At 46.5% G+C, this 24202-nt stretch overlaps 1 protein-coding gene across 6 annotated transcripts in view; it reads right to left on the minus strand.

Annotated features, from left to right (window-relative positions):
- The window catches only part of LOC121599641 (nyctalopin-like), a 90171-nt gene that overhangs the window by 59868 nt on the left and 6101 nt on the right, over positions 1–24202 (minus strand). For all 6 annotated transcript variants that reach the window (XM_041927613.1, XM_041927612.1, XM_041927615.1 and 3 more), the window contains exon 3: positions 1315–1381. The gene's annotated coding sequence lies outside the window, so the exon portion shown is untranslated. The remainder of the gene's footprint in view (positions 1–1314; positions 1382–24202) is intronic.

Raw genomic sequence — 24202 nt, forward strand, 5'->3', positions numbered from 1 at the left:
TCCTCCCACGCCGCAATAAATATTGAATATATTCCGGGGATGATACAAAAGTCTGAAAGGTTGAAAATGTATCGAAACAAGCATAGATTCAGTAATTACAAAAATGCTTTATGGACAAGTCAGATGTCATGCCATGTCAGATCAATTGATAAGTTATGCTGCCCATGAAACAACAGACAACCTCTATCAGTCACCTCACCTTAACACCTCTATCAATCGAACTCTAACCATGATGGCCCAAAAAGTGAACCAATCAACTTACAAGCGTGCGCGATCAACGAATGACACCCCGTAGCGTCTTAAATGGACTGCGTACAGAAGTCTGTCGTCGCATAAGAACATTTCTGCGTATTGATCACCAACATCTTGGCACTATTAGGCAACAATCAAAGCATCGCAGGAGAGCCCTGGTTCATGTTTGAGGTTCCAAAAAAGCTAAAAATGAAGACAGAGGCACAAGTGGTTACATTACTGGGTTATCTGGGCCGGGAGATCGATGCAACCCACCAAACAGTGAAATAGTATGGGAAAACTAAAACACACATATCGGGAAGCAGAAATCGCGTCCACTGACTTCGTAATGGCAAACAATGACGCCAAAACTCAATGCCTCACCTCAAAAAATATTAGGTGAATTTCGGTAGAATTTCGACATGACACCCTAGTCCGCAAACTGGTACAACGTCCGTCACATGTGTTCCATCGAATTGTTCTGGACCAACATGATGCAAAAGCTCTGCCCTTAACAATTTTGTCGCTTAAACTTAGGATGCCTACAGGCATGTCTTCGTCCATAATGGCAAACATTCCGGATATCTGATGAAAGGCAATTCGCAAATTCTTAAATTTATTTTTCCAAGGAAGCTTATATAATTACCTTTCAAATTATGTACATGTTAATTAAGTAAAAAATTATCTTTCCAAGTTTTTTTCCACAGCCTGCCGAAAAAAAGGCAGTTTTTCTTGTAAACATTACGGGGCTATTGATCACGAGTTCGAACATACCGAACGATCCGTCATTCCATAGTACTTTAATTAAAGTTGAAAGATTACGATGGTATAAAATGTTATTTTAAAAGATATTCAGTAATTTGTATACAAATAGGATCTTCACATCTTTCAAAATCAGTCAAAACCATTCGCGAGCCAGATTGAATGTTGCGGCAGGCCGAATTTGGCCCGCGGGCCGGACTTTGCCGACCGCTGTTCTACCCCATCGATATTTCTGTCTTAAAGATGTCTCTCTTGTAACGTTGCACTAATTTGAATATTCATAGATTTATACTTATTTTTTTATTACTTATTATTTCTTACCTTTAAAACAGATCCTTCTCTTCAGATCACAGCTTAAGCCTTAAGACTTTTGCACTTCAAACAGAATCTGCAACGAAAAAAAGGAAAGATCTCCATTATAGATGACAAACAACAAGCTAAAAGACATCCTATAAGATCACAAACACACCAGTGATTATCATAGCGTAATCCTAGACATCAATTACTCTCATCCCTTATAAAACAATTCCACCAGAAGCACCACCTCCCTCCCGCAGGAATTACTAAAATTCTCGTTATCTCAAATACCGTTCCAATTCAACGAAAATGCGTCCATTTAAATACCCATTCCGGCTACTGCAATCGAATACCTATTTTTCACCTTTCTCCAAATGATTACGATAATTGAAATTCCCTTCCAGAACTCCGGAACTCCCGCTCGTTGCTTTACTCCTTCAACTATTTCTGCTGCGCTGTGTGTCAACCTGGCCGAGCTACCAAATTCCAAAATTCCCCCCAGGAAGATTAATATTGATTGATAAGCGAACAAATGGACGCTTTGTCCGTTTGATGTTGGATTCCCTTTCTGTTTTTCTCCCTCCCCAATTTTCGAGTCCATCAAAGGCCTCCTTCCCGAACTGTCCAGAAACTATCACAACTTTACATCAATCGAGCATTATTAACTCGACACCCCGCCTTTTGGCCAGGAGCGCTGTCATAACATAACATGCAGACGCCCGGAGGCCCTCTCTCTCGGTGGGTGCCATGTTTTGACAAATGCTGATGTACACGAAAATCCCCTAAGTAATCGGTGTCGGACGATTCGGTCCGGGGGTTTTAAGGTGCAGCCCTTGTGGATTAACCTTCTTCTACTTCCCCACGGTGTGAGTGTTTCACCCTCCAGAGGTGGCGTCCCAGTGATAATGAATACCCGTATCAATAATTTAATCCCTCTTGAAGTGTCCGAGCTCGAAGCCTCGAAAACGGGGCTCGAGTTCCATGCTGAGAAGGAGTGAAGCTTGGTGGCGCTTTTTCAGAAAGGGGAAGGTGTGAAACTATCGGCCCGCTTAGCCACAGATACGGATCTTCCCAGCGTGGCATTACACTCCGAATCGTGCTTTGCCGAATCGATCTTTTTCTCTTCCCTAGAAGAATGTACAACAAACAGACACTACGCTTAACCGCACGACCCGCTCCGGGTCCGGTTGGTTGTAGTTCATTTATTTTACCCAAAGTTGCAACAGTCCGTTCCGGTCGCTCCTTGACGAGGATCCCGTGTCCACTGGAATGGTTTGCGTTGTTTATTCTATTTCCATTTTCGCATCTCTCTCGCCCTCTCCTTCGTATGACCGCACTAACCAATGAAAAATCTATTTTCCCGCTGCCGCCTTTGCCAGCCCTGCTTCCCTCTGGTTGGGTTCGGCCTGGAGTCTGGATGCGCGTCTGCGAATGCACCGTGTCAAGCGCACGCCATCGGATGCATCCCCCACCCTGCCAGACGGGGGCTCCCGCTCGATGCGCCCGGATAAGGGGTCTTTAATAAAACATAAAACGGAGGAAAGATAGCATAATTTATAGCGGAGAATTTATCTTCTGTTTTCTTCTCACTGCGTTCGTGCATTCGTCTTCAGCTGCTCCGTCTGGTGCGCTCTTTCCATTTTTTTTATCACGCCAAGTCCATCACTCGCGGGCATCGGCGGAATGCAGCTCGGCTAGGGCGTTTAAGCGTTTAGTTTTATACCGCGTTTTGCCCCGTTTGCCATTTTTTGCCGGTTAGTTTCAGCTCGTGTGTCCGCTTCCACTCGCGCCATGCTCAATCGTCATATCACGATCGGAAATAAAGCCCTTCACAGGAAGCAATCGCATCCAGAACCAGCGGGACCGAGCAGTTTGGCAGAGTGTTGTTTGGTTCAAATTGAAATCATCTCACACAAATCCAGCTCACGCGAGCGTACATTACCGTCGGCCGGATATGGACCCCCAAAGGCCCAATCCGCGACAAAATCCACTCACCACAAGCAGGAAAATAACAGCCGCTTCAAATTTATCGACAGCTCTCGGTACAGATACTCCCATTAGCACCGATGGACCAGCAAAAGAGCGTGAAAAGTTGCATTCGCCCAAAAAACGAGGACCATGTTGCCGTTGTCATTCGCCTGTTTTTGTCTCTGCTGTGGCCCGGCCCCAAAAACCTACCCCATTTTCGCTTAAGTGACGCACACACACACGCGCGCGCGCACGCATTTGCTGATGTGGCTTTTATGTTTCGGCTTTACGAGAGCATCATCCCTTCGACACACACGGGGAGCGGGCAAAAAAACCCCACCCGAAAGTGATAATCGTAAAACGGAACGCCGGACCACCGTCGAACGTTGAAAGCGAAACTTTAACACACACACGGCAACGACTGCACGGGGACATCATTTAAAATGGCATCGGTGTGTGTGAGGGAGTATTTTTTGAGCGGGACTTATCGCCACGCTGGGACAGGTGTGATTATTTTAAATTAAAAGTCCTTTTAATAAAACTGGCGTGTTGCGCTCGTGGGGTTTTAGATTAAATGGATGGGATTTTTGGTTTTTTGGTTCATTTTTGGGTCTAAAGGGGCGATAAAAAGTCCCACGCAGAAGGTTCGTCTTCTGGCTTGGGTGGGTCGGTGCATTTGCGAAATTGACTCACTAATACCCCCTAATACCTGCCCCAAAGAGGGTGATAAATCAGTTTAATTGTGTTTAAAATTATCCTGTCTGTCCTAAAATTAGTTCGCTTCAAACAAAACAAAACAAAAAGCATATAAAAAAAGTGAAATCATATTTACTATTTGTTTTCGAAAAATAAATTTCCTCAGGAATGCTTTCAGACATATCTTACCCCTCGTGCGACACACTTGGGCAAGAATTTAAAACCCTCCTCCCCCCCACCAAACAATGTTGTAAAACATTATGTCACTCCGTTAGGCTTCACGGCAAATACTACTACAAAACAAAAACAAAACAAGCACACACAACATAACGAGCTATCTTAGCTTTTTTTGTTGCTTTCTTCGCTTTTCCTCTTCTCTTTGTCCGCTAAGATAGTCCCGTGCTCAAAACATTGGTAATTTACGTGAAAGTGGATTACCCTTTTCCCCACCGCCTCATCTCTATGCTGTCCTATCTTATCCCCAAAAAAAAACACACACACTCATAAAGACTTTAAACATTGAGACACTCCTGCGCGGAAAGTGAACTCTTACCAAGCGAGCCCGGTGTTATGTTTGGCATTCGGTATTTGAAGTTAAATAAACCACTTCACACGCTGGCAGCCGGTACGGGGTGCGTGTAGTCACACACATGTGTGTGTGTGCGGGCAATAAAAACGCCTAATAAATGACCTTTCACGCCGGGGGCACGCCGTGTACCGTGTTCTGTCACGCAGCTGCAGCGCGCGCGCGAGGTATTTGCGCTTACAATGCGCCCGCCTCACAGTCGCAACGCGTCACCCGCGTCTTATTCGATGGGTGTTTGGGGGGGTTTTACGCCCAAAAATAGCGTTGCGACACGTACGGCACGAACAGATGGCAGATCGCTGGCCCGGTGATGTCGATAAATCGGCCGTCGTCGTCGTCGTTGTCCCGTGGACCGTGTTAGCCGCCGCCACCGCCACAACAACGTCACAGCAAGCAGACCGATCTTAAAATAAGCCCAGCCCTAGGCCCACGCTGACGGATCAGGGCTGAACCTCACGTGTGTGTGTGTGCGTGGCTTAAATGCAACGTTTGGAGCGTTTCAACCGTGTTCATCAACGGAAAATTAACCAATTAATTAATTGAACGCTTCTGTTGCGTGCGGAGTGCCGAGTGGACAGCATAAGGGTGCATTTACCCTTCGGTGTCAGGATTAAAATCAATTTATTGGGTATTGTTTCACGTCAACGCAGCCGAACGATTTATGACGATTTTATCGAGCTGGGAGTGCTTCTCTGCATTTCAACTTCAGTGTTAACCAAGTGGCCCGGTTCTCAACAAGGTCCTCTACGACAAGTGCCCGATACGAAATAAAGTGCCATAATTCTCAATAACATCTGCATTGCCGGGCCAGCACGAGCATGAGCATGTGTCATAATCAGACCAGCTCTAAAACCTCCAAACACTGCTATCATCTCCAGAAGAGTTATGCTCCAACAACTCCCCGGGTGAGATGTTCCCGCAACAAACCGCACTCATAAATAGATCGTCATCTACAGCACACCTACGTCTATTTTCTAACCCCTATCCGTAGTACATCCATCCCGGGGCTCGAAGTCATTACACAAAAATTCCACTCCCTCCCCAAGCTTACCATCCGATAAGGCTGATTGTTGAAAAAGCATTAGGACGCACTCTCGTTCACTCGCCTCACAACAAACGGTGCACAACCACAGAATGATGGGTTTTATCTACGGCTGCTTGGATCACTGCATCATCCATTTCTGGAGGCACGAGTTGGCAGCAGGTGTTCTCTGATCTGTCTGATAGTGGGGTAAATATTCCAACACCCAACCAAAGCAGAGCACGTTCGTTACCACCTGGCACTGGGTTGAGAGTGAAAGGTGATAAAATATGATAATGTTTGAATAAGATTAGAACCGAGCCGAGCGGCTGCGGCAACGAGACTTCTGTTCGATTCCTAATCCCTACCAGTGTACAAGCGGGCCCCGACCGTATGCGTGCGGATTGCTTTGACGTGATAGCGTGCCACACGCCACCGGGGCAAAAAGAAAGAGCTCCCCAGTGCACACACTAACTGACTGAAAAAAAAGAGCCAAGAAACGAACCGTTGGATTTGCCATTTGCCCGGATGACCTCGCCGCACGAGGCTTATTAGCCCTGCGTACCCCGCGCTGACCAGAAGGGATAATCATAATAATGAATAAAATAATTTGATTTATGATGCGTGTAAAAGGTGTGCTGCCCCGGCCCACGGTTGCTGGAACAAGACATCAGGGCACCGGCAACAGACGGACGGACAGACCATACGTTATGCGATAATGTTGTGTGACATCCGAAGCCATTCTCGATGGCGGACACCTCCGGACCGGGACACTGGATGGCGGCATTGACTTTGGAACTTCTGGCCCTATCGGTCCGCCCCGCCAGCGACCTGCGTGCACCCTGCGCATGAGATAGAGCCGGGGCCGAAGACAAGCAGGAGGAAGCGATAGCAAACGTTTAAATATTTATTATCATGTCCGAAACGGAACGGGATAGTTATTACGATCTGCTTATGCTTGTGTGTGTGTGTGTGTGTGTGTGTGTGTGTGTGTGTGTGTGTGTGTGTGTGTGTGTGTGTGTGTGTGTGTGTGTGTGTGTGTGTGTGTGTGTGTGTGTGTGTGTGTCATTTATTTATGACAGCACTCATAACTGTGTGCCCGGCTGTACCGGGGGCATTGATGTTGGTCATGTTCTTTTCCTCCATGGATGGTCAGCATCGCTCGGGCGAGGATTCCCATTTTGATTGCAGGAAGGATGACTTGTTTTTTATTCACTTTTTCTTGTTTATGCACGCTTCAATGCATCGTTGAAATGATGTGCACTTGAGTGCTGCATGTTTGCACACGTTCGGCAATATGCACATCAAGCTCGGGGACGTCATGAAGTGAGGCTCGTTCGATGACAGAGCGAAGCTTTTGCACATTAGATGGCACTTTATTTTATTTACTTCCCTTTTGCATGGCTCATAATAAAACTCTTTTTTCTTCTTGTTTTGTTTATTGAACCGTGTGCTATTACTTCACTAGGGCTGTACCCCAACGTACTTGAAAGCTCGTTTACGCATCGAAAAAAAAAAGCTCTCACTAGCCACGTCAATAAACACAGCCACGCACACAGACGTACAAGCAAACCACAGCATTAAAAAGAATCAATTAAAACAGGCCTTCATAAATGCGTTTCGGCGGCAAAAGCATATTTTTTACGATCGATCGTTATCTGCGGGCTGGTTTATTAGCATCGCCGCCCCATACACCTCCCCGCTTTTGCTTTGCATGATATTGGTGTACCCCGTTTGCCGGTATTACTAAATACCACTGTGCAAGACGTCATGATGAACGCGCGTTTCGCGCCGCGTCCGAGCTGGTTAAGTGACAGCTTTTTTATGTTAATTTGTCTGTCAAGTGGTTTTTCATGTTGCTCGGCGTGAGTATGTAGAAGGGAGGGGGGGGGGATAGGGGATGTAGCTGATGATGCTCATCTTATTATACCCCTGTGTGTGTGTTTGTGTTTATTACCACCAGCAATACGGTGCGGTTGATCGTAAACAGCGCACCCATTTACAATCACAGACAGATGATGGCAAAATGATGCGAAATGTTGCACATTACGACACGGAGCGGTCGATCTTTTTTCTCTATTCTTTATAGTTGTTTCGAAATTAAATGAAAACTATTTTATTTCCCCCATTCCTTTCCGATGGGAAGCAAAAGATGCGCCAAGCAGGATTTTAACGCTCGAGTTTACGACGGTTAATGTGAGAGAGCGAGCAATTAAAAATGGATTAAATGATTGAGCAATGAGTTTGAATTGAAATAGCTTAAAAGCAGCTTAATGTGTAAATTTTGTTATTTTAAAAATTGTTAAATCAGTTTAAAATTGCTGTCGATAAATCGTTATTGACACGTACCCAATCATCTTAACAATCTGTCTACATTTTTTTCTCTAAAATCTCAAAGAAAAGAGAAACATCAGCACCGAGACGGAGATGCTGATGATCCCGCTGGGTTGATCATATATTACCCCGGCAATGCTGATAAGACACGCCTTAAAGCATGTGTATGTGAGTGTTGAATCATTACCTCTTGTTGCCCTCGCGACCCATCCGAGCCATCCCGATAAGGGTCCCGCCACGACCGTAAAGACCTTCGACAAAAGTAATCTTTTGCCCTAAAATCACGGGAATCGCTCGATTACATAATTGTAATATATGAACCTAATCATTAATCATACGTTGTCATCATGGATGCAAACGCGCGCACACACATACACATGCTGTACAACGTGCCGTACCGCGGGATAAAACAGGGACTCAAAATGTGCTTTATCATTCGGTCGGTGGAAGAGATTAAATCTTCCTTTCATCGGGCCACGCAGAATTGCCCCCTCCGGGTGCAAGTGAAAACGGTCGGCCCCGGTTCGGTCCGGTTTCTTTGCGCTCCATCCCCCCCTCACCCGCCTCCTCCCGATGCGTGTATCGCGATCTTTCGTGCACAAGTAATGGTTTGATGTCATCGCGAGAACGCCCTTGCAGTTTTGCCCCGGGAGTGATTTATTTGGCACAACCACGGGAAAGAAACAAAAAAGAACTCACGCCACAGACGAGCAGGTGGAAGGATGGTTAAGCTTTAGCGCGCTTGCATACTTCAGAAACTTTCCCCGGCCGAGAGGCCACACTTGGAGGTCACACACGGCAAAGGGGATCACGCCAAAAGTGTATTGTTGTATTCCTGCTTATAGACGCATCGATACGCTCGCATTTTCAATCGCATAGCACAGAACGGTAGCAACAGCTCCATAACCAGGTTTTGCTCCGTTCTCGGGTCTTGGCTGCATAATTCCCTGGCCGATAAGCATCTCTTTAGCCTCCGTGCCATTCCCCCCATGCCGGGGCAACTCTCCGCTCGGTTCCGCACGAAACAAATCCCGAGCGCCCCAACTTGGGTGGGATCGTACCTTTGCCCTGTCCAGGCAATGCATCATCGTTATCTGATTTCGTTTTACAATATCAATGACCATTATGTCGAGGATTTGTATTCGCCCGGTTCCCCTCCAGGAACCCGCGCGCACGCAACTCTCCGACGGAAACGTGGGCTACGAAACGGAACACGAATGTTCCTGCGTTCTTTCCTGCTCGCTGTTAAGCGTACAAAATGATTGTTGAGGTGAGGCCAACTCGTGGGTGGGGAGCTTCAGAGAAGGTGCACGTATCATCCATGTGCCCCTGTCCCTATTAAAGATTTCAATAAGACGCGACTTATGAAATTTTGGAGTGCTGTTAGGTCCCAACGCCAATGGATGGATGACTACAAGAGACGGGCGCGCGCGCGCGCGTGCACCGGGAGAACCATTCTAAACCAACGCGTGTGTTACTGTGTGTGTGTGGGATGGCAAGAGGTTGGACCCAGGCTTATTAAGGTCACTGCGACCGAGTAGTTACCGAAACAAGCTGGAAGCGGTCATTTTAATGGAACTCGTTTTATTAATATGACGAAGCTATTCCGGGGAGGTTCCACAAACCATTATTTATGTACATACACTCTGTGTGTGTGTCTTCGCAATCATCTTGCAAGGTCTCGGAAATTGTAGCCAAGCTCCCCGTTGCCTGCTAGTTACAATCAGGTTCCGTTTGCTCCCATTTCGCTCGAAAACAGGACAGGCTTACTGAGCGGCATAATCGTGATAATGAAATGTTTGAACCTAAAACCCGGGGAATCGTGACGAGCCTCGAGGGCTTCGGTGTTCTGCGTCTATTTATCGCTAGCGAGCCCTACCAGAAAGATGCACTTTCCCATTCCTCCCCTGATCGGGAGCTTCCAGACTTTCGAATTCCGTACGGTAAATTCAAGGCCTCCCAAGGCGGTAGCATCGCGGACGGTGGCCTCGGTGCTTCGGGATATATTAAATCGATCAGATCGTAGCCACCGTAGCCGATTAAATCATAGAGCGGTGGCAGCTACTTCTGGAAGCAGCTGCGCTACCGCGGGCCAGCAACATGGATGAGGTTCGCTTCTGATCTAGGCGAAGATGATGCACGAACCCTTGGAGGTGCATCAAACGGGTCTGAAATGCGACGTTTTGTAAAATAGATGTAATGTGCTAATAAGTGCTAATGTGAAATATTCAATAATTGAACTTTTGTAGCCAATTCTGGATTATTCAACGATCGAATATCCAGAACGCATCTTTCCACTGTCACTTAAGGGTTAAGACATTCTTCTATCATAAAATGAATTTCGTGGCTTATGTTTATGAGAGCTTTCCTCCACCGCTCCGCACGGCCATTCATCTCTCGGGGGCGTATCGGGTGCATCGACATGAGAAGGCCAGCCCGCTGGTGGTGGATTTATGTGATGGTTACGGTTTGTGATAAATTGTGTCCCCCTGCTCTTACTCCCCCCCCCCCCCCCCCCCCGTTGTGGTGGTGGCCTCGGGAATACATATCCCAGGAAAGTCCATAATTGTTGACCGTGTTTGAAAGTGGTTTTCGAAGCCGAATAGCTACGAAAAGAGGAACAAACTGTGTGTGGGTTGCAATGTGTTTTCTAGCCCAAGAAGGCAACCCTCTGTCCCGAAACTGTCCCAAACACGTTCATCAACACGTTGGTTGGAGATAAGACAGCCCGCACCAGATCAGCGAGCGCACAGACTGTACAACTTTATAGCTTATCTTCGCCAAACTGCTCCACAAACCTCAAACTTTCTTGCGCTGGCGCGCGTGCCTGTCTGGAGCTTAATTGAATTGTTAGCGCTGCTTGTAATGACCGATTGGCCGTCTCACATCATCGGGTCCGGTTGATAGTGATGCTAAAATTACCACCCCGGACCGTACTCCCGCTCCCCTGGCAGACCAGGAGAACAACTTGCTCGGACATAAAGTGGTGTGGTTTTACAAGCCAATGGAGCTCAAACCCTACCAGCGGCGCCACGATGATGGATGAGTTGCTGATCGGGTTTTACGACTATGGGAATCTTCCAAACCTGTCGAAACTAAACTAGACAGATTGGGCAAATGCAGGCCCACGTACTAGCGAAGCCGGTGCAAGCTTTACCAACCCCTGGGGTAAGGTGCCGAGGTGCATGCAACTTTACTCCAAATCTTCCCTCCAAACGATAACGATCCTAATTGAATGCTATCAAACCCTCCGTTGTCTGTGTGTTGGGAGTGGTTTGTAAGGGGGTAAAACTTTCCCCCACCCACACTGGGAGCACACTAGGAGCAGGCGCACGTTAAATATTCATCATTAGCTTACTGCTTAGGTTGGCAGGTGTTGTGTGTGTGTTGGCGAAATGTGCATTAGCAGTTACAGGGAGGATGAAAATCGTCAGATGTAATTTATTGCCATTTTCGTGCGGCGTATCCATCTTACATCCCCGAACGATAGTCAAAGTGGTGAGTGAGCATAAAACGCAAACTGCTGATTTATGGTTGGTAGCGCTGGGAAGGGGTTAATCCCGGGAGCGGGTGCAATTCCGAGGGATTCTTTTCTGCAATTTTACGACACTGGAGGCTATAAAATCTATGCAATAAATGTTAATTATCTTGTTCTTGAGGGTGTAAAGCGGGTAACAACTGTGCCAAGGTTTAGAGCGTAAGGTGTAACGACGATTAGCTTAAAAAGTGTTGTGGCGAAGAAGACATTTCTCATTAAACTCAAGATAGTCTAGACCAGAGATAAAAGATAATGGTTGTAAGAACTCTTGTTACGAAGAGAAATTAAATTATTTTCGAGAATAAAAGTCTTTTAATCATTTCATCTCTCATCAAAAGCAGTTACGATCAATTTGTTTGAAATCAATCAGCCCATAAAAAAGACATACCATCGATCCCATTTTCCCAACCCACTTCAGCATGACCACTTGAGCATATTTGACAGATTCTTAAGCACTTCCCGCGCTGCGCTGAGCACCCACTCGGCTTATCACTGTCGCCGCACTCGTAACCACTTACTTACTGTCTTACTTACTGGATGCTGGAGCCATTAAGCTGGTAGCGCGGGACAAATTAATCATAAACAAATAATCCCGAAGCCACTTGAGAGGAAAAGCAGCACAACAGTTCGAAAATAAATGTCATATTTTGAAAGCTGCCACGCTGATCGCGGTCCGAGGGGAAAGCAATTGAACTCCCGAGGTTCAATCTGCCTTCTTCATCAAGATGTAAGCGCTGTAGTACCTCGCTTAAGTGAAAAAAGACAGCACCGAGAAAGAAAGAAAAAAAACCATCAACAACCACAAAACCCGCGGAACCGCCCGCTCATAATAAATGCGCCCGACGAAAGAGGCCGCCGTGTGCATTGTTTGCCCCTGCAGCAGCGGAACAGCTCAAGAAATGTGTCATTTATTTCGATCCTCCTACAACGCAGGGCGCTCGTTTTTTTCGTTCGTTTTGGCACTCCGCCAGATCAGCCGTGACTAAAGATCATAAAGTGAGTGCACGGTGTTGCATCTAACGGGCGGCTTCTGCTACACACAAAAAAATGAAACATCTAACAGCCACTCCTCGTTCCATTCCGAACCGCGTCATCAGCGATAAGGCTGCACCGCGGGATAGCAAACCCGCATCATCGTAGAAGAAGTCAACGTTTTCCACCCTCTAGGCGGGTGCGTTGTTTGGGTGTCTATTCCAAACCTCGACAAAAAAGGGCCCTAGGAAGAAAGACGAACAAACAAAAACACACACACACAAAACAGCGTGACAAAACAGACCCAGATAAGACATGTTTGACTCACATGTGTGCGCGCCTTTCGCCCGTCTCACTGTGCGCGTCTTAATTGATTGTCACTGTACCTCTGTGACGTAGATGTTTCGGTCGTATTTTTTTTTACTTTCTATCTTCTTTAACCTTAAATTTCTCAGCCCATCACAGTGCCGCTCCTGGCCGCTCCGCCCAAGTAGATGGGAAAAGGGAGAGTAGATTTAATTTGCTTTCCCGGTCTCCCGCCCGTCCCTCTGGGGCAAGTCGCACTCACCGCAGCTTTTACGCAGCGCGATCTGTTTCTTTAATTTTCACCACACACACACTCGCTGGGGCCCTGACAGCTCGATACAATATTCCATCTCCTCGTGGCTCCCCACGCCGCGATCGTGAGTGACAGTTGGACACCCGCTCGAGTTATTAGATCGAGCAAAACGACATCGTGCCTGAGGCTGTCGTACGCCCGATCGCGCGAGGAATTGGTTCGCAGCGAAAACCATTAGCGCGGTTCATTAGCGACGCGAATCGGCAATGCCAACGTGACACGAAAAACTATCGCCCCTTTGGGGGGCGTTGGGGCAGATGCCAAGGTGCCGGGAATGGATGGAGTTGTGTCAAATGTGAATTGAACATTTCGTGCTGTAGAAAAACTCTCGCTGTACCACTGCAAACGAATGGCGACCGAGATGAGAGCAGTGGGAAACTATGAGTCAGCGCCCCGGCAGCGCCAGCGTCTTACGCGCGATCGTGTGCCCGCGTGTGTCATTTCATTTGCTTGTTAAATGTGGTTTATGGCACTGTTTCGGGAACGGTCCCCAGCCACTGTTAATACGTAGCAGCAATGACGTAAAGCAAACGGCAAAATTGGGTACCGAGGAGGAGAAGCAGAGTGTAACAATATCGTTCCCGCGCAGCGTGAGAAAATAATCCTTTCCCAATTGGGGTGTGTGAAGGAGGCACACGGAGCAAACTAAACATAAGAAGAGAAAAACGAAACTCTCGCCCGAAAGATCCTATGCAGGCCACACCATCATTAGTAAATCAAACGGGTGTAAACGTTTATGTGCGTATGATTTACGACCGTTGCAAAAAGGGGTGCATTAAACAGGCAGCGTGGGGGGCTAACTGTTGCAGCTAAGCGGGCAACTTCGGCACGAAGTGTTGTGTGTAAGTAGACAATTATTGCTACTGGAATGTGATCGCTTTGGTGCATTTCAACCAATCGGTGGGAACAATCGGTTCGTTTAAATGACAGCATAGATATAATAAAATGAACTGTTTAACTGCTTATAGCAGTTAATGGATACGACATAATAGAATGACAGTTTAATATTGGATAGCATTGTACTCAGGGATGTACCAAATCGGGTATTTTAAATTTCGGAAAAAAAAATCCCCGGGTGAAAATCATAGTTTCGCGGGTAAGTTGGGTTTTTTTTCTACTGCGCAATAGCTAGTGAGAGTTTTTACATATTGGATTTAATTGGTATCTATGACATGGTTACGATGGAACGGTTTCCAAAGGAAATTTGAAGTGAGAGTGTCAAGCATGGATGCACGAAGTTTAAGTGATTCCAGTAGAACATATATTAAATGTAAAACATCGTCTTATTCTTCTTCTGGCTCAACAATCGTTCGGTCGGTCGAGGCCTGCCTGTATCACTTTTGGGGTTGGCTTTCAGTGACTATTGGATTGTAGTAGGATAGTCAGTCCTACGTATGACGGGCATGTTGTTAAGTCGTACGACCATGAGACCGGCTTGTAGAATATAGAAAACATTAAAGTTTCAACTTCTAGCATAAAGCGCTTAATCACTTGTATAAGTGATAGGTGGGTCAATTCAAACCTACAGCCGGAGTCATCCATAAACGACCCGGAGTTGTACGAGTCCACCCGAAAGGTACATTAGGTTCAGTCGGTGCAACGATTCCGGTAGGTGTAAGACACCATAAACGACTTCAACCCAACGTCAAGCGTCACCAACGATTTTGGATCAGTCCGACCCAGCTAGTCCGGGTTGACCCGAATTATCATTAGGTGCGAGAAGTAGGTTCAATACTCTACCCGAACTCGCACTCGATGAGAATAGACATTATTAGACAGTGTATCACTAATAAATTTGCTTGCAAATAAATGAAAAGCCAATACAGATAGCCAAAACCCAACCAGTAAGCGCCCAAAATTTTAAATTCAAATATCCCTGCTGTCTGACCATATGTCCCTGAAAGGTGACAATGTGTTCGTAGTCTTACGATTGACTCTCGCCGATTTATCACACTGTCCTCAGCGGTCTTGTGTTCTATCAGAAAACCCTGTATCAGATCCTATAAGGCTTTCGAGACTTAATTCATTACCACGCAGCCGGAAAGTCAAGTCAAACCGTGCTACGAGGGGACGGTTCATTCTAGGCCCGTCCATATTTAACCCGTGACGGGCATGTTATTGAGTCAGTCGAGTTGACGACTGTACCACGGGGCCGCTTATACCTTCTTTAATATTGTATTTGGAGGATGCCAAATTTACTGGTTAAATTGCTTTGATTACCCGCGTTTCAATTTATTGTTCAAAAATAGTTACCAATTCAAAGAAATACTATTTGCTCTTGTTGATTGAAGATGTTCAAAACTTTATGAAATATAAAGTCGTCCTTTTGCTTGTTTTGGTCGAACAAATCGTTTACAAACCAAGATCTGATTGCAGAACATCTTCAATGAAAAAATAGGTGTTGCATGATAGTCTCGTTAGCTACACTACAACATTTATTAAATATGTAGGTAAAGAAACCTTGTATTAGCCAAAACTGCATATAAGAATATAGAAAAGTCTATTTTATGTAAACTTTGTAGAAATTTTTGAATTATAAGGGATAAAAATCATTAAAAATTCAATTCAATCGAAAATACCCAATATTTACCCGGGTAAAAACGAAAAGGATAAACACCCGGTAAAAACCCAAAAAATAAACACCGGGTGAAAAGGTATTTTCCCCACGGTACAACACTGATTGTACTTTACAGTTTCAATGCAGTCATAACCAAACTAGAATGTAAAAAAAATAATTTAAGAAAGACAATATAAAACAATAGGTTTTTAAATCTCTTGATCTGGATATCTTGATTGATCTGTACAAAGTATTCCATCCCTCAGTGATCTTGGCTCATTCCACATAAACATTGAACAGCGACTGCTGTGTTTTTGTACACGCATTAACGCTTAGTCTAGACAGTGATCAAATAGTGCAGCAGCTACCGCAAGGTAAACGCAGGTGCCACAATCAACGTGACAGGTTCGAATCTCTTCTGAGCTGATCTTTTAAGTAATTGATATGGTATATAGCCGCAAAAAACCAAGTAAAACAGTGGATAAAAACCTAGCAAAATGTGACAAAATTTATCAAGATCATATTGAAAACATTTTAGCCATCAAAAGTCACATTCGTATGAAAATCCCTTTCCTCCTTTTCCATCCCCATCACCCACTCATACCACACAATCCCGCTTATCAATCTCATATCCATTACGCTAAAAAGGAAAAACAAACAAAAACCTCATTCTCACCCCAACCAACACCGGAAGTGGAAAACTCGCGCGCGATATCTGACTCCCCACTACCCCCGCATTGCTACCGCCAAATCCCCAGTGACCAGTGGAGAAAAACCACACACCAAAAACGCGACGTTTTCGGGGGAGACGGTAGTCGGGGAAGGAAAACAAATGGCAAACAATAAAGCGAGAAAAAAAGGACTCACCTCTTTCCTCATTTATTCCCAAGTGACTGTGTGTGGCTCATTTGCATAAAATAACACATCGAACCGGTGAAAGGCAAAAAGAAAAACAAAAACAAGGAGATCAACGCTCTGTGTTCTTTTGCGAGGAGATGGGACGGGGGTGTACGGTAGGGTTGTTTGAATAATTTCTTCCCTTGAGCCTGCGCCCGCTGCGAACGCTTGCGAATCCTTCCACACAGGGCTCAAAGTCTGCCTGTGTGTGTGTATCGGTTGACTTACAGCTGGGGGGTTGTGTGGAATATTTATCACTGTGTATGTGTACGGTGTTCGGTTTTCTCGCACTCTGCTATTTCCCCCCCCCCCCCCCCCCCCCCCCATTAATCCTGGCCCGGGACCGGATTCTCGTACATGTAAATGGTTGACGAACAAATAGGAGCACACTGCCACCGGACCCGCGGGGAAGGGTTTGTGGTGTATTCCACCACCCACTTGAAGGAGGGGATTCGGGGTGTGTACCCGTCAGGGAGCTTTCAATCAACCCGTGTGCCCCCGTGAGGGTCCGGAAGGCCGTGTGGCAGCGTGTCTACCGAGCAAGGAAATAACACCTTTACGTTCGCTCCACGGCAGCAGCTTTAAGCAGTGAGCAGCGTTCGTAATTAGTGGTTTTCAGCCTTCGCCGTGATGGGATGGAGGTGATGGCTCTTGGACCGTTGCGAAACACGCGCGTGGATGGTTTGATGAAGGGTCATCAGGAAGCTAGCAGGTTGGCTGGCGTGATTGCTTGCCGGGAGCGGCGGCGTTTCAATGAGGCAGCTCACAAGAAATCACATCAAAGGTGCGTAAGGTACAATGATACCTTAAAGGCAAGCTTTCCCTAAAAACGGATGCTTCCAAGTTCTCGGAATGTTCTCCAATCCGGAACGCTTCAAATCACCCTTCAACTAGGATGAATTGATGAGCCAAATGTTTCCGAATCAAACTCACTTTCCTAGAACCAGCTTTAAATATGGGAAAAGAGCGAACATTGTTCCAAAAATAGTTGCACGCGGGTGCCATGCCTTTTCGTTGTTAATTATCGACGAGCGTCAGGCCGTGTCGCCCGTCCGTCAACATGTTTTGGGTGGGAAGGTTCGAAACGTTAACAGCCCTTCCCACTTTTATGTCACTGTGTTGCTCCCTTTTTCACTGTGTGCCATGAAATTGCGCTAGTAGCTAGTTGCTGGGAGTAGGAATAGAGCCATCTGATTATAAATTCCATTCATCTAATGCTTCATAAATTTGAAACACGAAACATGGAAGCACACAATTACGTACATTCCTAGCAAAGTGAATAAAATGACATTTTTTATTGAAGCAGCAGCAGCCTTCATAAGAGTGCATTGCGAAAGTCAACGAACGCTTGCCTGGCAACACATTCGGAAGGAATAGGAACTCGCTACTTGTAAAAAAAGCCCCCACCCAAACAGCAAAAGTCAACCACGGTGTGGCAAGATTTGCTTACGTAATTCACCTCAATACAAAAACCTGCTCCACCACCTCCGCCGAAAAAAGGGGAAATTACCGTTCTTTGCTTAATTAAAAATTTCTTCACCCTATTCACACCGGGCGGTGCAAAAATGCACCACGCACACGAGTCGCTTTCAGAAGCAGTTCCAGCCGGAAAGCCCAAGCGCGCGCCCTTCGGAAAGGAGGCAGACAAAGATTTGAAGCCGCCCAGCTCGGAGCAATTTCTTTAAGAGCCTCGGCTTTTTTTGCTCGCGACTGCTTCTACCTTTCTACATGCAACCAACCGACAGCTAGCCCCCGGTGGCCACGATTAAGCGTTGGGAGGGACACTAAACGGGAACGGGGCTGAGCCGCTACCACAACAAGGAAGTGCTTTAGAAACGCTTGAGAGTGAAGTTTAGAGTCGATTCTGGGGAAGAAAAAAATACGTACACACACACTAAAAAAAGCAGCAAAAAGTAGAATCACGACAAAGCGGATGGATGTTTGCTTCCGTTTTATGCTACCCCTCGGTACGACGTGTGTGTGTGTGTGTGTGTGTGTGTGTGTGTGTGTGTGTGTGTGTGTGTGTGTGTGTGTGTGTGTGTGTGTGTGTGTGTGTGTGTGTGTGTGGCGGGTGCGTGTGCATTTTAAACAGCTTGTTTATCCACCCACTGAGAGGCCCTGCCGAAACATTCGCCTGAAACTTCCTACTGCCCGGGAGGCATATCCTTATGTTTGCTTCCGTCAGGAAACCGGGACGGAGTGGGACACAAAACGCAGCAAGCGAACGTCATGTTTCGTAGATTGTGTTGTGCTCCGCCAAAAGAGATCCTTGGGATCCCCAGCGTTGTAACATGATGCTTTTATGCCTTTCTGTGCGCGTGTGGCCCCGCCGCTTCCCTTCCGGTACACAATTTTTAAACATTTTCCCCCAACTGCTGCTGCTGCTGCTACGCACACCTGCTCGCGTGATTCTAGCTACCACTGGTTCCAAACATCGCCCCAACAAGCTCCCCTCGGCTTAACATTGTGCTAAACGGGGACACCGGTGGATGGCGCAAAAAAAACACACCAAGACCGCGGCGGCGGTGTGGTGGAAAAGCCGCTCAGCAATTTCCATAACGCATTATGAAGACACACTTTGTTTACCCCATCCCGGCGCCGCCTTCGCTGCAATGCTGGATTTTCTTCCCGCCTTAAACCTGTCGTTAGTGTTTACCATCTCATATCTGGGCTGTCAAACGACAAGGGGATTACGTTAAAGAGAGCTACGTAGCGCACTGCACGGGAACGCTCGGAAGGCGTTTGGGATGTACCGAACGGAGCGGGCGAAGAATACGGCCACGGCAAAGCGCGAACCTTTCCTTTGTAACTGGATCCTTTTGTGGCATCAGAAACTCCGCATCCCACTCAGCCACTTGTTCGGTGGGCTATTTTTTCGCGCAGACAAGTTGCATAGAAAGCAATAAAATATTTACTGTTAGAGCACGGGCTCGGGTAAATAACGGCGAACGAAACATCTACGCTCTATGCGGAATCCTACATCCACAGCGCAGGGGGAATGGGTCTAGGCAAGGTGAGTTAATATTGCCGCTTTCTCACTCAAAAAAAACGTAAAACGTACCACACTCGATTGCTTCTGACAGCTTAATGCATGCAATCAAGCTGCAGTTATCGAAGGCAGCACTACTGCTGCTGCTGCTGCTCCGATTCACTGTGGGACGTGTTTGAAATTTTATTTATTTATCGCACCCTCTCATCGCGGCCATCATCGGGGCCGGGGAAGATGAGTTGAAAAATACAACCAACCCAATACCGATCGATACCAGCTATAGGTGGTGAATATGGAGCGGGGTTTCTAAAAGAGGAAATGCACGTGGTTGATCAGTGAATGAACTGGTGGACGGTCTAGTTGCTTTGTTAGACATGTTATTGATTATGAAGGGAAGGTGTTTTGAGTAGCTCTGGTTACTATTCCTGGCACTATTCCACGAAATTATAGATCATGAACAGTGATGTGTCGCTGGGTAACTACACTTTATAGCATGCTAGTTGCTTTCCAAAATATAAAATACGCGCTTTGATACCTCACTAATTGTATGCCAATATCCAATACATTTCAAGATGTCCTAAGAATGGTCTGTAGGCACTATAGACTACTAGCTTTAATAGTCCAGTTTGTCTAGACGCGTTATAAGAAATTAGAGAAAAGACTTTCACCATCACTCCTTCATGTTTTAGTTTTTCAAACATTCACGAAAAATTCATAGAACTCTCATGGTAGCCTAAAATGGTACATTGAAATCATAAACATGTTTGGTAACTTGGTTCTTCGTATTAGAAACAAAACCGGCAAAATATCCCAAGCACCCTTACGAGCAGCCCAAAAATAGGATGATTTGAAGAATTATGAAATGTAAACAAACTCCAAGAATTCGTACAAAGGGTTGCAGTGGATCCTAAGAAAGCATGTACTGAGAAAGCCTGACCTTATCCGACATCGTCTGTATGAGTATGATATTTAGAAAACTTAAAAACATCGTTTCGTTTTTTTCCAAGACTTCAAGACTTAAGATCTTCAAAAAAAGCCTCAGTTCAAATCAGCTAAAAAAAGTCAAACACAAACTTGTATAAAAAACAAAGTACCTATTTCTGACAACTTATTTGTACTGAGTCGAAACCACAATTATGTAAATATCTCCCTCTGCCAGCATCAAAGTTTACCTGCTCTCTCATTGGTAATACTATTTGACAGAACAAATGACCCCCGCCACTCAACAACAAAGACGCCCAACAAATGACCACAATCAGGAACGGGAAGAGATAAAGCTTCTACAACTAAAAACGGCAGATAATGTACCAATGCACAGTTGCAATCCATTTCCACCTTTCCACAGGCGTGCTCGGTGCAAAGGAGCAGCAACCGGCAGAGCTATTAACCATTCTTTCTTCCCTCCAGAGCATCCGGATTTGGATCGGTTCTCCAACTTCTTGGACCACCACTGGCGCATACCCGCAAAACCCACCACCGGTGGCTGAAAAATGAGACCACACTGCTGGGAAGAAATATCAAGAAAGAGAGAGAGAGAGAGAGAGAGAGAGAGAGAGAGAGAGAGAGAGAGAGAGAGAGAAAGAGAGCGATACAAAAAATGCTACAGGAACAAACACATACAGAATACCATTTGCTGACACCTGAGCAAGATCTGTTTCCACTTCTGCATCGTCTCAGCACCGCCATCACCATCACCGCTCCTTATCAGCGCACACTCCTATTCTGCCCGAACGCCAGCGCCGGATAGAGGAAACGAACGGCGGACCAAAAAGCATCAGCATCGCATCAACATTCCATTTCCTGCTATCGTGCAGCTATCTTCGTTTGTTTCCGTCACTTCCGTGGGTTTCAGTTTGGTTGCCTTCCTTCGCTTCCTTTTCCAGGCACTCCACCCCCCCCCCCCCCACCCGGCACCACAAACACCATTAGATGACGCACCACCTTTAAACTGAAGATGTCGATGCTTGACACTTGCGCCAACTTGCGGCACTGTTTGCTCGTTGTTTGACTTCACTTTCGCTTCACTTCGAAGCGTCACTGCTTGCTTGCCCGTTCTAGCAGCAGCAGTAATCGTTGATTCTTATCAACACTTCCCCTCCCCCCCCAAAAACCGGGGAGCAAAAGCATCCCGAAAGCGTACTTGAAACACGCCAAAGTCCTTCGCGTCCCGCACGATCGATCCGCGTTTGACGGGAAGTCCTTTAAAGCGGAGCGCTCTTTGCCCATTCCATTCCAACGGCAACACCGAGTTGGGGCGCACTATACGCCACCCCCTGTCGAAACAAGATAAAAATGTTTCACTACTAACGCAAGCGGGAGTTGCTGCTGCTGCCCCTGCCGCTCCCTGCCGACTCCCCAAGGGCACTGTGCAAATGGGATCTCCCGTGACGCGTTTCGATGTAAATTAGGCGATAAATTGCATTGCTGCCCGGGCCGTACCTAGCGGGAGGTTCTGAAGGCATTTCTCCGACGCCCACAACCGATAACAAACCTTCCATACGCGTGGAAAAGTACGGCCAGGGAGAAGAAAGAACGCACACACACACACACACACACAAACAGACGAGATGAAGAAAAATTGAAAACTTTTACGCGAAGGTGATTAACGGAGGATTGGTGAGACGGCAAACATCATTTCGCAGTAAAGCAAGCCGCGCACCCTCGCAGAAAGGAAGCAGGGAGGGTCAAATTTCTTGCACTTCTTGTTATAATGCTGCCCTCGTGTCTGAAATATAGGTCAACTACGGTAAAGACACGAGCGAAGAAGGGGAAGACAAATCAATTGTGATAGCATCTTCACCGTGTTTCTTTCCCTCCTTAACTCAACAGCGAAATCGATCGATCGTGTTTTTTTCGTGGTCGCAGGAAGTTAGTAAATGCAAAATTCGTTATTAAAGAAATCGACAACGCAATCGAAGGTAGAGGAGGAGGAGGAGGAGAAAAGAACACACTTCACGATATTCTTGCGTAAACACAGCGTGAACAGGCCGAAAGACAAGCACTTTTCCTCCCTTTTTCTTTCTCCCCACTCATCACGCAGCCCGGGCGGAGTGGAAAGTTTTGCCCGAGGATGCATTAATTTTCGATGAATTATTTGCATTCCATCCGACAAAGCATCCTGCCTCCTCCCTCTTTAAGGGATTGAGTTGAAAAGGGCGGAAGGAAAAAAGTCAGACCAATCGGGAGCTAAAGCCAAGTTTGACAGCATAAAAAAAGCTGAAAAGCTGCCAGATAATGGGTGCTGCGCTTGTCCAAGCAGTCGAACGAGCGGAGTTCCATTATGGGAAGCTATCATTGCCAGAACTATGGCGTTGCCCAAAAAGTGTAAGATGCCCCCACGGGAGAGCGTGAGACGGGGGTGGCAGGATTTGAAGCAAGGCCGCCGAAACAGGAGAGATACATTGCACGGGGCAGCATGGCAGGAAACTTTGTTTTTAGAAGGGATTTGAATTAATTAGTTTTGCAAAGTTTACACAACTTCTCCGGGTTCCGGGCTTTGCCCTCTAACCACACCACAGGGTGTTGTTGAGGAGGGCGGGAGGGCTTTTCATTGAGCTTCGATAATCCGCCCCGTGGTCGATGGTTTCAATTGACTGGCTTTATGGCGCTTTTCTTCGTACGAGGGGAAAATGGATGGACCGGAATGGTTGCCCTTCCGGTCTTTTCGTAGACGAGAGCTCCTCGCTCTTGGGAGTGTTTTCTTACGGTGCTCTTTCCCATGCTTGAGTGATGCTGGTTGCTACTAATCCTTTGCTGTTGCTACCGAACGCTACAGGGCGCAAGATGCAGCAGCAACACCGTCGTCCTCATCATCATCGTATCGTGTCTCAATCATCGCGCTTCAAGTTCGATCAGGGAGAAGAAGCACACACACACACACACCGGAACAAGCTCGGCTGCATCCTTCTTCTCCCGAACAAAAGCTCACGACACGACATCCTTCCTTGCAAAGGTGCTTTCCGCTTGTAGTTTGTAATTATTATGCAAATAGAGATGGTGCCAGAGCGGCGTTTTCGGACCTGTGGCGCTAGGAAGGGACCAAGGCACACCTTTCCCAAACAAACACACACACACTTACAGGCCCTCAGGAAGAGGAGAGAGGTTGCTTTTCTTGCATGTTTTAAGTGGCGGCAGTCCTTTTCAACGCCCAGGCTAATCGGCTTCCGGGCACACCGACATTGTGTCAACAATTCGCTCTTCGCCGTTCGCAGCGGCAAATCCGTTGAATAGTTTGACACCTCTTTGGGTAAACTTACAGCATCGGATCAAGCGTGCAGCAGCAGCAGCAGGTGGGGATGCAAAACGGGATTAATCACAAGCCCAAACCTTAGCTGAAGATTTTCATCCTGATTGAGCAGTGTGTGTGTTTGGAGGTTGTTGAAAGGTGGCGAAGCGTGAAAAGCTCTCTCGAGTGGTTGCCGGGAAACTAATTTGAGGAGCTACCGTGTCAGCCCTTCCAAACAAAAAGGTGTGTGTGTGTGATGACCACTTTGTTGAAATGTAATTGATTGATATATTATGCTCCCCCTCTCCACGTCCTCTCTGGTGAGGGTGGAATTTAATTTAAAACAATTACACACAACACACAGCGACGTACAAATGGCCAACCGGGCACGGTCACGGCCGCTGCTCAACATGTGGGAAGTAATGAATTTCCCTTTTTATTTTTGTGTTCTTTTTTTACCATTTTTCTCTGCCAAAAGTTGCTTTAACCCTGGAAAAACGTTGAAGAGAA

The sequence above is a fragment of the Anopheles merus genome, chromosome 3L (assembly GCF_017562075.2).
Source record: "Anopheles merus strain MAF chromosome 3L, AmerM5.1, whole genome shotgun sequence".
Taxonomy (NCBI): Eukaryota; Metazoa; Arthropoda; class Insecta; order Diptera; family Culicidae; genus Anopheles; species Anopheles merus.